The sequence below is a fragment of the Mobula hypostoma genome, chromosome X1 (genome assembly GCF_963921235.1).
Source record: "Mobula hypostoma chromosome X1, sMobHyp1.1, whole genome shotgun sequence".
NCBI classification, from domain to species: Eukaryota; Metazoa; Chordata; class Chondrichthyes; order Myliobatiformes; family Myliobatidae; genus Mobula; species Mobula hypostoma.
The window spans coordinates 66,439,921-66,452,009 of NC_086128.1; the positions used below are offsets into that span (position 1 = coordinate 66,439,921).

At 50.7% G+C, this 12,089-nt stretch overlaps 1 protein-coding gene across 1 annotated transcript in view; it reads right to left on the reverse strand.

Annotated features, from left to right (window-relative positions):
* Positions 1-12,089, reverse strand: part of LOC134340333 (peptidyl-prolyl cis-trans isomerase FKBP10-like) — a 197,102-nt gene that overhangs the window by 123,183 nt on the left and 61,830 nt on the right. The gene's annotated exons all lie outside the window — the stretch shown is intronic.

Below are 12,089 nucleotides of genomic sequence, written 5' to 3' on the forward strand. Positions count from 1 at the left end.
CCCTCTGCCATCAGGGAGGAGGTACAGGAGCCTGAAGACACACACTCAGCGATTCAGGAACAGCTTCTTCCCCTCTGATATCCGATTCCTAAATGGACATTGAACCCATAAACACCACCTGACCATTTTTTCTTTGCAATACTTACTTAATTTAACTAATTATTTATTGATTGATTGATTGAGGCTGGAGCGGAATAAATGCTTCCGGTCCTTCGAGCCGCACCGCCCGACAATCCCACGACCTAATCCCAGCCTAACCACGGGGCGATTTACCAATGACCAATTAACCCGCCAACCGGTGCGCCTTTGGAGCACTCGGAGGAAGCCCACGCGGTCAGAGGGAAGAACGTACAAACTTCTTACGGGCAGTGGTGGGAATTGAACCCGTGTCTCCGGTGGCTGTAAAGCATCGTGCTAACCGCTATGCCACTGGTCGGTCTGCCCATGTAAGTGTGTGTGTGTACATATAGAAACACACACACACACACACTTACTGAAGTTCACATTGTAAGTTCACATTGTAGTTATTTCATATACATTTATATATTCACAGTTTTTTCTCTATTATTATGTACTACACTGTACTGCTGTTGCAAAGACAACAAATTTCACGCCCTACGCCAGTGATTTTCAACCCGATCCTGAACCAAGCCCTCAGCGTGGTCCAGAAGTGAGCTTAGCAAAGGGCAGTGACTTCGGCTGAGGGCGTGACGCAGCCTTGTGGAGATCAGCTCCTTCGAAAGGGTTGAAGATTTAAAGGAGTGAGGATCTGTGCCGTCACTTGGTCCGTTGAAGGAGCACGGAGAAAACTGCACAGCAGGGCAGCAGGATGCTTCACTTCCCACCGCTCTCTGTCAGGAGTCCGTATGTTCTCCCCGTGACCGCGTGGGTTTCCTCCGGGTGCTCCGGTTTCCTCCCACAGTCCGAAGACGGACCGGTTGGTAGGTTGACTAGTCATTGTAAAATTCCCCGCTGGTCAAATCGGGCGATTGCTGGGCAGTGCGGCTCGAAGGGCCTATTCTGCACTGTATGTATCTCAATAAATAAATTTAAAACATAAAATTTACAAAGACCTTGCTGGGACAGGAAGACCTGAGTTATGAAGAAAGATTGAATAAGTTAGGACTTCATTCCTTGGAACAGAGAATATTGACAGGAGATTTGATAGAGTTACTTTATACCGTGCGGGCACGTGGCCAAGTGGTTAAGGCATTGGACTAGCGACCTGAAGGTCGAGAGTTCGAGCCCCAGCCGAGGGGACGTGTTGTGTCCTTGAGCAAGGCACTTAACCACACATTGCCCTGCGACGACGCCAGTGCCAAGCTGTATGGGTCCTAATGCCCTTCCCTTGGACAACATCGGTGTCGTGGAGAGGGGAGACTTGCAGCATGGGCAACTGCCGGTCTTCCATACAACCTTGCCCAGGCCTGCGCCCTGGAGAGTGAGAACATTCCAGGCGCAGATCCATGATCTCGCAAGACTAACGGATGCCTTTAATTTTTAATACTTTACACCTTATATTTTATACGTTATTGTGGCCAAACAATTGATACTAGAGCGTACAATCATCACAGCGATATTTGATCCTGCGTTTCCCACTCCCTGGAGTACAAATTGATAGTAATTATTAAAAATTTAAATTATTAATCTAAATCGAAAATAGAAAAATGGAAAGTAAGGTAGTGCAAAAAAACCGAGAGGCAGGTCCGGATATTTGGAGGGTTCGGCCCAGGTCCGGGTCAGGATCCGTTCAGCGGTCTTATCACAGTTGGAAAGAAGCTGTTCCCAAATCTGGCTGTACGAGTCTTTGGGGTTAGACAAAATTATGAGGGGTACAGATTGGGTAAATGCAAGCAGGCTTTTTCCGCGGGGGTTGGGTGGGACTACAATCAGAGGTCACGGGTTAAGGGTGAAAGGTGAAATGTTTAAGGGGAAATTGAGGGGAAATTTCTTTACTCATAGAGTGCGGGACGAGCTACCAGCGCAGGTGGTGCACGTCAGCTCGATTTCAATGTTTAAGAGAAGTTTGGATAGGTACGCGGATGGGAGGGGTGTGGTCCCGGTGTATGTCGATGGGAGGAGGCAGCTTAAGTGGTTCGGCGCAGACGAGAAGGGCCAAAGGGCCAGTTTCTGGGCGGTACTTTTCCGTGACTCCGTGTAATGGAAGCATGTGTAAGGTGTAAGGAGCTAAAATCAGACAGGCCCCCTTGTGGAAGTGGGCAAACAGTCAATTAGGAAGGCCCACAGAGCCCATGAGACATCCCTGATGGACAGCATTCAGGGAGAATCCCAGGGGATTTCGAGAAAGAGGATAAGGAATCAGTCCGCCTGCACTTGGAGTAGTGTGAGCAGTTTTGGGCCCCTTATCAAAGAAAGGGTGTGCTGGCGTTGTAGAGGGTCGAGAGGACCGTCACGAGAATGATCCCAGGAATGAAAGGGTTAATTTACGAGGAGCGTTTGATGGCTCTGGGTCTGTACTCACTGGAGTTTAGAAGAATGTGGGGGTGGGGGTGGGGAATTACAATGAAACCTATTAAATATTGAAAAGTCTGGATGAAGTGGATGTGGAGAGGATGTTTCCTATAGTGGGGGAGTCTAGGACCAGAGGACACAGATAGAGTGGATGTGGAGAGGATGTTTCCTACAGTGGGGGGAGTCTAGGACCAGAGGGCACAGATAGAGTGGATGTGGAGAGGATGTTTCCTATAGTGGGGGAGTCTAGGACCAGAGGACACAGATAGAGTGGATGTGGAGAGGATGTTTCCTATAGTGGGGGAGTCTAGGACCAGAGGACACAGATAGAGTGGATGTGGAGAGGATGTTTCCTACAGTGGGGGGAGTCTAGGACCAGGGGACACAGATAGAGTGGATGTGGAGAGGATGTTTCCTATAGTGGGGGAGTCTAGGACCAGAGGGCACAGATAGAGTGGATGTGGAGAGGATGTTTCCTATAGTGGGGGAGGTCTAGGAACAGAGGGCACAGATAGAGTGGATGTGGAGAGGATGTTTCCTATAGTGGGGGAGTCTAGGACCAGGGGACACAGATAGAGTGGATGTGGAGAAGATGTTTCCTATAGTCGGGGAGTCCAGGACCAGAGGACACAGATAGAGTGGATGTGGAGAGGATGTTTCCTATAGTGGGGGGAGTCTAGGACCAGAGGACACAGATAGAGTGGATGTGGGGAGGATGTTTCCTATATTTGGGGAGTCTAGGACCAGAGGACACAGATAGAGTGGATGTGGGGAGGATGTTTCCTATAGTGGGGGAGAATAGGACCAGAGGACACAGATAGAGTGGATGTGGAGAGGATGTTTCCTATAGTCGGGGAGTCTAGGACCAGAGGATACAGATAGAGTGGATGTGGAGAGGATGTTTCCTATAGTGGGGGGAGTCTAGGACCAGAGGACACAGATAGAGTGGATGTGGGGAGGATGTTTCCTATATTTGGGGAGTCTAGGACCAGAGGACACAGATAGAGTGGATGTGGGGAGGATGTTTCCTATATTTGGGGAGTCTAGGACCAGAGGACACAGATAGAGTGGATGTGGAGAGGATGTTTCCTATAGTGGGGGAGTCTAGGACCAGAGGACACAGATAGAGTGGATGTGGAGAGGATGTTTCCTATAGTCGGGGAGTCTAGGACCAGAGGATACAGATAGAGTGGATGTGGAGAGGATGTTTCCTATAGTGGGGGAGGTCTAGGACCAGAGGGCACAGATAGAGTGGATGTGGGGAGGATGTTTCCTATATTTGGGGAGTCTAGGACCAGAGGACACAGATAGAGTGGATGTGGAGAGGATGTTTCCTATAGTGGGGGAGTCTAGGACCAGAGGACACAGATAGAGTGGATGTGGAGAGGATGTTTCCTATAGTCGGGGAGTCTAGGACCAGAGGACACAGATAGAGTGGATGTGGAGAGGATGTTTCCTATAGTGGGGGAGTCTTGGACCAGAGGGCACAGATAGAGTGGATGTGGAGAGGATGTTTCCTATAGTGGGGGAGTCTAGGACTAGAGGGCACAGATAGAGTGGATGTGGAGAGGATGTATCCTACAGTGGGGGAAGTCTAGGACCAGAGGACACAGACAGAGTGGATGTGGAGAGAATGTTTCCTATAGTGGGGGAGTCTAGGACCAGAGGGCACAGATAGAGTGGATGTGGAGAGGATGTTTCCTATAGTGGGGGGAGTCTAGGACCAGAGGACACAGATAGAGTGGATGTGGAGAGGATGTTTCCTATAGTGGGGGAGGTCTAGGACCAGAGGGCACAGATAGAGTGGATGTGGAGAGGATGTTTCCTATAGTGGGGGGAGTCTAGGACCAGAGGACACAGATAGAGTGGATGTGGAGAGGATGTTTCCTATAGTGGGGGAGTCTTGGACCAGAGGGCACAGATAGAGTGGATGTGGAGAGGATGTTTCCTATAGTGGGGGAGTCTAGGACTAGAGGGCACAGATAGAGTGGATGTGGAGAGGATGTATCCTACAGTGGGGGAAGTCTAGGACCAGAGGACACAGACAGAGTGGATGTGGAGAGGATGTTTCCTATAGTGGGGGAGTCTAGGACCAGAGGGCACAGATAGAGTGGATGTGGAGAGGATGTTTCCTATAGTGGGGGGAGTCTAGGACCAGAGGACACAGATAGAGTGGATGTGGAGAGGATGTTTCCTATAGTGGGGGAGGTCTAGGACCAGAGGGCACAGATAGAGTGGATGTGGAGAGGATGTTTCCTATAGTGGGGGGAGTCTAGGACCAGAGGACACAGATAGAGTGGATGTGGAGAGGATGTTTCCTATAGTGGGGGAGTCTAGGAACAGAGGGCACAGATAGAGTGGATGTGGAGAGGATGTTTCCTATAGTGGGGGAGGTCTAGGAACAGAGGGCACAGATAGAGTGGATGTGGAGAGGATGTTTCCTGTAGTGGGGGAGTCTAGGACCAGAGGACACAGATAGAGTGGATGTGGAGAGGATGTTTCCTATAGTGGGGGAGTCCAGGACCAGAGGACACAGATAGAGTGGATGTGGAGAGGATGTTTCCTATAGTGGGGGAGTCCAGGACCAGAGGACACAGATAGAGTGGATGTGGAGAGGATGTTTCCTATAGTGGGGGAGTCCAGGACCAGAGGACACAGATAGAGTGGATGTGGAGAGGATGTTTCCTATAGTGGGGGAGTCCAGGACCAGAGGACACAGATAGAGTGGATGTGGAGAGGATGTTTCCTATAGTGGGGGAGTCTAGGACCAGAGGACACAGATAGAGTGGATCTGGAGAGGATGTTTCCTATAGTGGGGGAGTCTAGGACCAGAGGACACAGATAGAGTGGATGTGCAGAGGATGTTTCCTACAGTGGGGGGAGTCTAGGACCAGGGGACACAGATAGAGTGGATGTGGAGAGGATGTTTCCTATAGTGGGGGAGTCTAGGACCAGAGGGCACAGATAGAGTGGATGTGGAGAGGATGTTTCCTATAGTGGGGGAGGTCTAGGAACAGAGGGCACAGATAGAGTGGATGTGGAGAGGATGTTTCCTATAGTGGGGGAGTCTAGGACCAGGGGACACAGATAGAGTGGATGTGGAGAGGATGTTTCCTATAGTCGGGGAGTCCAGGACCAGAGGACACAGATAGAGTGGATGTGGAGAGGATGTTTCCTATAGTGGGGGGAGTCTAGGACCAGAGGACACAGATAGAGTGGATGTGGGGAGGATGTTTCCTATATTTGGGGAGTCTAGGACCAGAGGACACAGATAGAGTGGATGTGGGGAGGATGTTTCCTATAGTGGGGGAGAATAGGACCAGAGGACACAGATAGAGTGGATGTGGAGAGGATGTTTCCTATAGTCGGGGAGTCTAGGACCAGAGGATACAGATAGAGTGGATGTGGAGAGGATGTTTCCTATAGTGGGGGGAGTCTAGGACCAGAGGACACAGATAGAGTGGATGTGGGGAGGATGTTTCCTATATTTGGGGAGTCTAGGACCAGAGGACACAGATAGAGTGGATGTGGGGAGGATGTTTCCTATATTTGGGGAGTCTAGGACCAGAGGACACAGATAGAGTGGATGTGGAGAGGATGTTTCCTATAGTGGGGGAGTCTAGGACCAGAGGACACAGATAGAGTGGATGTGGAGAGGATGTTTCCTATAGTCGGGGAGTCTAGGACCAGAGGATACAGATAGAGTGGATGTGGAGAGGATGTTTCCTATAGTGGGGGAGGTCTAGGACCAGAGGGCACAGATAGAGTGGATGTGGGGAGGATGTTTCCTATATTTGGGGAGTCTAGGACCAGAGGACACAGATAGAGTGGATGTGGAGAGGATGTTTCCTATAGTGGGGGAGTCTAGGACCAGAGGACACAGATAGAGTGGATGTGGAGAGGATGTTTCCTATAGTCGGGGAGTCTAGGACCAGAGGACACAGATAGAGTGGATGTGGACAGGATGTTTCCTATAGTGGGGGAGTCTTGGACCAGAGGGCACAGATAGAGTGGATGTGGAGAGGATGTTTCCTATAGTGGGGGAGTCTAGGACTAGAGGGCACAGATAGAGTGGATGTGGAGAGGATGTTTCCTATAGTGGGGGGAGTCTAGGACCAGAGGACACAGATAGAGTGGATGTGGAGAGGATGTTTCCTATAGTGGGGGAGGTCTAGGACCAGAGGGCACAGATAGAGTGGATGTGGAGAGGATGTTTCCTATAGTGGGGGAGTCTAGGAACAGAGGGCACAGATAGAGTGGATGTGGAGAGGATGTTTCCTATAGTGGGGGAGGTCTAGGAACAGAGGGCACAGATAGAGTGGATGTGGAGAGGATGTTTCCTGTAGTGGGGGAGTCTAGGACCAGAGGACACAGATAGAGTGGATGTGGAGAGGATGTTTCCTATAGTGGGGGAGTCCAGGACCAGAGGACACAGATAGAGTGGATGTGGAGAGGATGTTTCCTATAGTGGGGGAGTCCAGGACCAGAGGACACAGATAGAGTGGATGTGGAGAGGATGTTTCCTATAGTGGGGGAGTCCAGGACCAGAGGACACAGATAGAGTGGATGTGGAGAGGATGTTTCCTATAGTGGGGGAGTCCAGGACCAGAGGACACAGATAGAGTGGATGTGGAGAGGATGTTTCCTATAGTGGGGGGAGTCTAGGACCAGAGGACACAGATAGAGTGGATGTGGAGAGGATGTTTCCTGTAGTGGGGGAGTCTAGGACCAGAGGACACAGATAGACTGGATGTGGAGAGGATGTTTCCTATAGTGGGGGAGTCTAGGACCAGAGGACACAGATAGACTGGATGTGGAGAGGATGTTTCCTATAGTGGGGGAGTCTAGGACCAGAGGACACAGATAGAGTGGATGTGGAGAGGATGTTTCCTATAGTGGGGGAGTCCAGGACCAGAGGACACAGATAGAGTGGATGTGGAGAGGATGTTTCCTATAGTGGGGGAGTCCAGGACCAGAGGACACAGATAGAGTGGATGTGGAGAGGATGTTTCCTATAGTGGGGGAGTCCAGGACCAGAGGACACAGATAGAGTGGATGTGGAGAGGATGTTTCCTATAGTGGGGGAGTCCAGGACCAGAGGACACAGATAGAGTGGATGTGGAGAGGATGTTTCCTATAGTGGGGGGAGTCTAGGACCAGAGGACACAGATAGAGTGGATGTGGAGAGGATGTTTCCTATAGTGGGGGAGTCTAGGACCAGAGGACACAGATAGACTGGATGTGGAGAGGATGTTTCCTATAGTGGGGGAGTCTAGGACCAGAGGACACAGATAGAGTGGATGTGGAGAGGATGTTTCCTATAGTGGGGGAGTCTAGGACCAGAGGACACAGATAGAGTGGATGTGGAGAGGATGTTTCCTATAGTGGGGGAGTCTAGGACCAGAGGACACAGATAGACTGGATGTGCAGAGGATGTTTCCTATAGTGGGGGAGTCTAGGACCAGAGGACACAGATAGACTGGATGTGGAGAGGATGTTTCCTATAGTGGGGGAGTCTAGGACCAGAGGACACAGATAGACTGGATGTGGAGAGGATGTTTCCTATAGTGGGGGAGTCTAGGACCAGAGGACACAGATAGACTGGATGTGGAGAGGATGTTTCCTATAGTGGGGGAGTCTAGGACCAGAGGACACAGATAGACTGGATGTGGAGAGGATGTTTCCTATAGTGGGGGAGTCTAGGACCAGAGGACACAGATAGACTGGATGTGGAGAGGATGTTTCCTATAGTGGGGGAGTCTAGGACCAGAGGACACAGATAGAGTGGATGGGGAGAGGATGTTTCCTGTAGTGGGGGAGTCTAGGACCAGAGGACACAGATAGAGTGGATGGGGAGAGGATGTTTCCTGTAGTGGGGGAGTCCAGGACCAGAGGACACAGATAGAGTGGATGTGGAGAGGATGTTTCCTATAGTGGGGGAGTCTAGGACCAGAGGACACAGATAGAGTGGATGGGGAGAGGATGTTTCCTGTAGTGGGGGAGTCCAGGACCAGAGGACACAGATAGAGTGGATGTGGAGAGGATGTTTCCTATAGTGGGGGAGTCTAGGACCAGAGGACACAGATAGAGTGGATGGGGAGAGGATGTTTCCTGTAGTGGGGGAGTCTAGGACCAGAGGACACAGATAGAGTGGATGGGGAGAGGATGTTTCCTGTAGTGGGGGAGTCCAGGACCAGAGGACACAGATAGAGTGGATGTGGAGAGGATGTTTCCTATAGTGGGGGAGTCCAGGACCAGAGGACACAGATAGAGTGGATGGGGAGAGGATGTTTCCTGTAGTGGGGGAGTCCAGGACCAGAGGACACAGATAGAGTGGATGTGGAGAGGATGTTTCCTATAGTGGGGGAGTCTAGGACCAGAGGACACAGATAGAGTGGATGGGGAGAGAATGTTTCCTATAGTGGGGGAATCCAGGACCAGAGGGCACAGATAGAGTGGATGTGGAGAGGATGTTTCCTATAGTGGGGGAAGTCTAGGACCAGAGGGCACAGATAGAGTGGATGTGGAGAGGATGTTTCCTATAGTGGGGGAGTCTAGGACCAGAGGACACAGATAGAGTGGATGGGGAGAGGATGTTTCCTGTAGTGGGGGAGTCCAGGACCAGAGGACACAGATAGAGTGGATGTGGAGAGGATGTTTCCTATAGTGGGGGAGTCTAGGACCAGAGGACACAGATAGAGTGGATGGGGAGAGGATGTTTCCTATAGTGGGGGAATCCAGGACCAGAGGGCACAGATAGAGTGGATGTGGAGAGGATGTTTCCTGTAGTGGGGGAGTCTAGGACCAGAGGACACAGATAGAGTGGATGTGGGGAGGATGTTTCCTATAGTGGGGGAGTCTAGGACCAGAGGGCACAGATAGAGTGGATGTGGAGAGGATGTTTCCTATAGTGGGGGAGTCTAGGACCAGAGGACACTGATAGAGTGGATGGGGAGAGGATGTTTCCTGTAGTGGGGGAGTCCAGGACCAGAGGACACAGATAGAGTGGATGTGGAGAGGATGTTTCCTATAGTGGGGGAGTCTAGGACCAGAGGACACAGATAGAGTGGATGGGGAGAGGATGTTTCCTGTAGTGGGGGAGTCTAGGACCAGAGGACACAGATAGAGTGGATGGGGAGAGGATGTTTCCTGTAGTGGGGGAGTCCAGGACCAGAGGACACAGATAGAGTGGATGTGGAGAGGATGTTTCCTATAGTGGGGGAGTCTAGGACCAGAGGACACAGATAGAGTGGATGGGGAGAGGATGTTTCCTGTAGTGGGGGAGTCCAGGACCAGAGGACACAGATAGAGTGGATGTGGAGAGGATGTTTCCTATAGTGGGGGAGTCTAGGACCAGAGGACACAGATAGAGTGGATGGGGAGAGGATGTTTCCTATAGTGGGGGAATCCAGGACCAGAGGGCACAGATAGAGTGGATGTGGAGAGGATGTTTCCTATAGTGGGGGAAGTCTAGGACCAGAGGGCACAGATAGAGTGGACGTGGAGAGGATGTTTCCTATAGTGGGGGAGTCTAGGACCAGAGGGCACAGATAGAGTGGGTGTGGAGAGGATGTTTCCTGTAGTGGGGGAGTCTAGGACCAGAGGACACAGATAGAGTGGATGTGGAGAGGATGTTTCCTGTAGTGGGGTAGTCTAGGACCAGAGGACACAGATAGAGTGGATGTGGAGAGGATGTTTCCTATAGTGGGGGAGTCTAGGACCAGAGGACACAGATAGACTGGATGTGGAGAGGATGTTTCCTATAGTGGGGGAGTCTAGGACCAGAGGACACAGATAGAGTGGATGGGGAGAGGATGTTTCCTGTAGTGGGGGAGTCCAGGACCAGAGGACACAGATAGAGTGGATGTGGAGAGGATGTTTCCTATAGTGGGGGAGTCTAGGACCAGAGGACACAGATAGAGTGGATGGGGAGAGGATGTTTCCTGTAGTGGGGGAGTCCAGGACCAGAGGACACAGATGGAGTGGATGTGGAGAGGATGTTTCCTATAGTGGGGGAATCCAGGACCAGAGGGCACAGATAGAGTGGATGTGGAGAGGATGTTTCCTATAGTGGGGGAGTCTAGGACCAGAGGACACAGATAGAGTGGATGGGGAGAGGATGTTTCCTGTAGTGGGGGGAGTCCAGGACCAGAGGACACAGATGGAGTGGATGTGGAGAGGATGTTTCCTATAGTGGGGGAATCCAGGACCAGAGGGCACAGATAGAGTGGATGTGGAGAGGATGTTTCCTATAGTGGGGGAGTCTAGGACCAGAGGGCACAGCCTCAGAATAGAGGGACGTCCATTTAGAAAATAAATAAGGACATTTTCTGTAGCCAGAGGGTGGGGAATCTGTGGAATTTGTTGCCATAGACGGCTGTGGAGGCCAAGTCATTGTGTATATTTAAAGCGGAGGTTGATAGGGTATTGATTAGTCAGAGTGTCATTGGTTATGGGGAATGGGATGGACAAGGATAGTAAATCAGTCCCGATGGAATGGCAGAGCCGAATCGAAGGGCCAAACGGCCTAATTCTACTCCTACGTCATATGGGCTTATGTTTTTCATGGCACGGTAGCGTAGTGGTTTGCACAATGCCTTTCAATACAGGAGACTGGGGTTCATTTCCCACCGCTGCCTGTACGCTGTACTGTGGGTGCTGTTTTTCACCTTGCGCGGGGCTGAATGACGACTGAACGTGGACCTCCCAGGGAGCGCAGGTAGAGAGGAGTCAATGTGCCCGAACGTTGGGGTATTTGCACAGGAACTAAACCGCTCACTGGCAGTCAATGCACGGGGGGCTTCGAGCCCGAAATGATGTTTCGGGCAGAGAGCGCACCCAGGCTTTCACAGTCAGGTTTGACGTCGCTGACGTCGTTCATTCGTGGTGTCGTGTGACATCATCATTCTGTCCTCAGTTGTATGACATCACCATGATGTGCCGTGTCATATGACATCATCATTATGTCCTCAGTTGTATGACATCACCATGATGTGCCATGTCATATGACATCATCATTATGTCCTCAGTTGTATGACATCACCATTACGTGCACTGTCGTATGACATTATCATTATCCGCCATGTCGCTATGACCAGGGCGATCACAGTCTTTCCACGACCGTGATCGCTCTTGGTTCTTGACCCTCCAAAATATTCCGTGTGGAATTTAAACTGGAGGGTGGGCTGAAGGAGGAGATTTTTGAAGAAGGAAAGCTGCCTTAAATTTAATTGGGTTCAGTTGTGCGACTGTGGTAGGATGAAGATTATTCCATGCTTTAATTGTGCGGGGGGGGAAAAAATGAATTGCTGTACACATCTGACTCGTTAGTTAGTATTTCAAATTGAGTTGAGTGCCCTCGCCTGCTCCTAATAGGTTTGGGTTTGAGGTGGGATTGGTAGTCTATGTCGAGCTGACCATTTAACATTTTGTAACAACATGTCAGGCGGTGTGCTTCACGTCTATCTTGGAGAGAGTTCCACTTTAATGAATTTAAAAGTTGAGGTCCACTCACTTCTCCCTCATAGGTATTTGTGACAAATCGGGCTGCCTGTCTTTGAACTTGCTTGATGGAAGTAGCGTTTTTGTTTGTGTCTGCGTCCCGTGCAGCTTGTTCT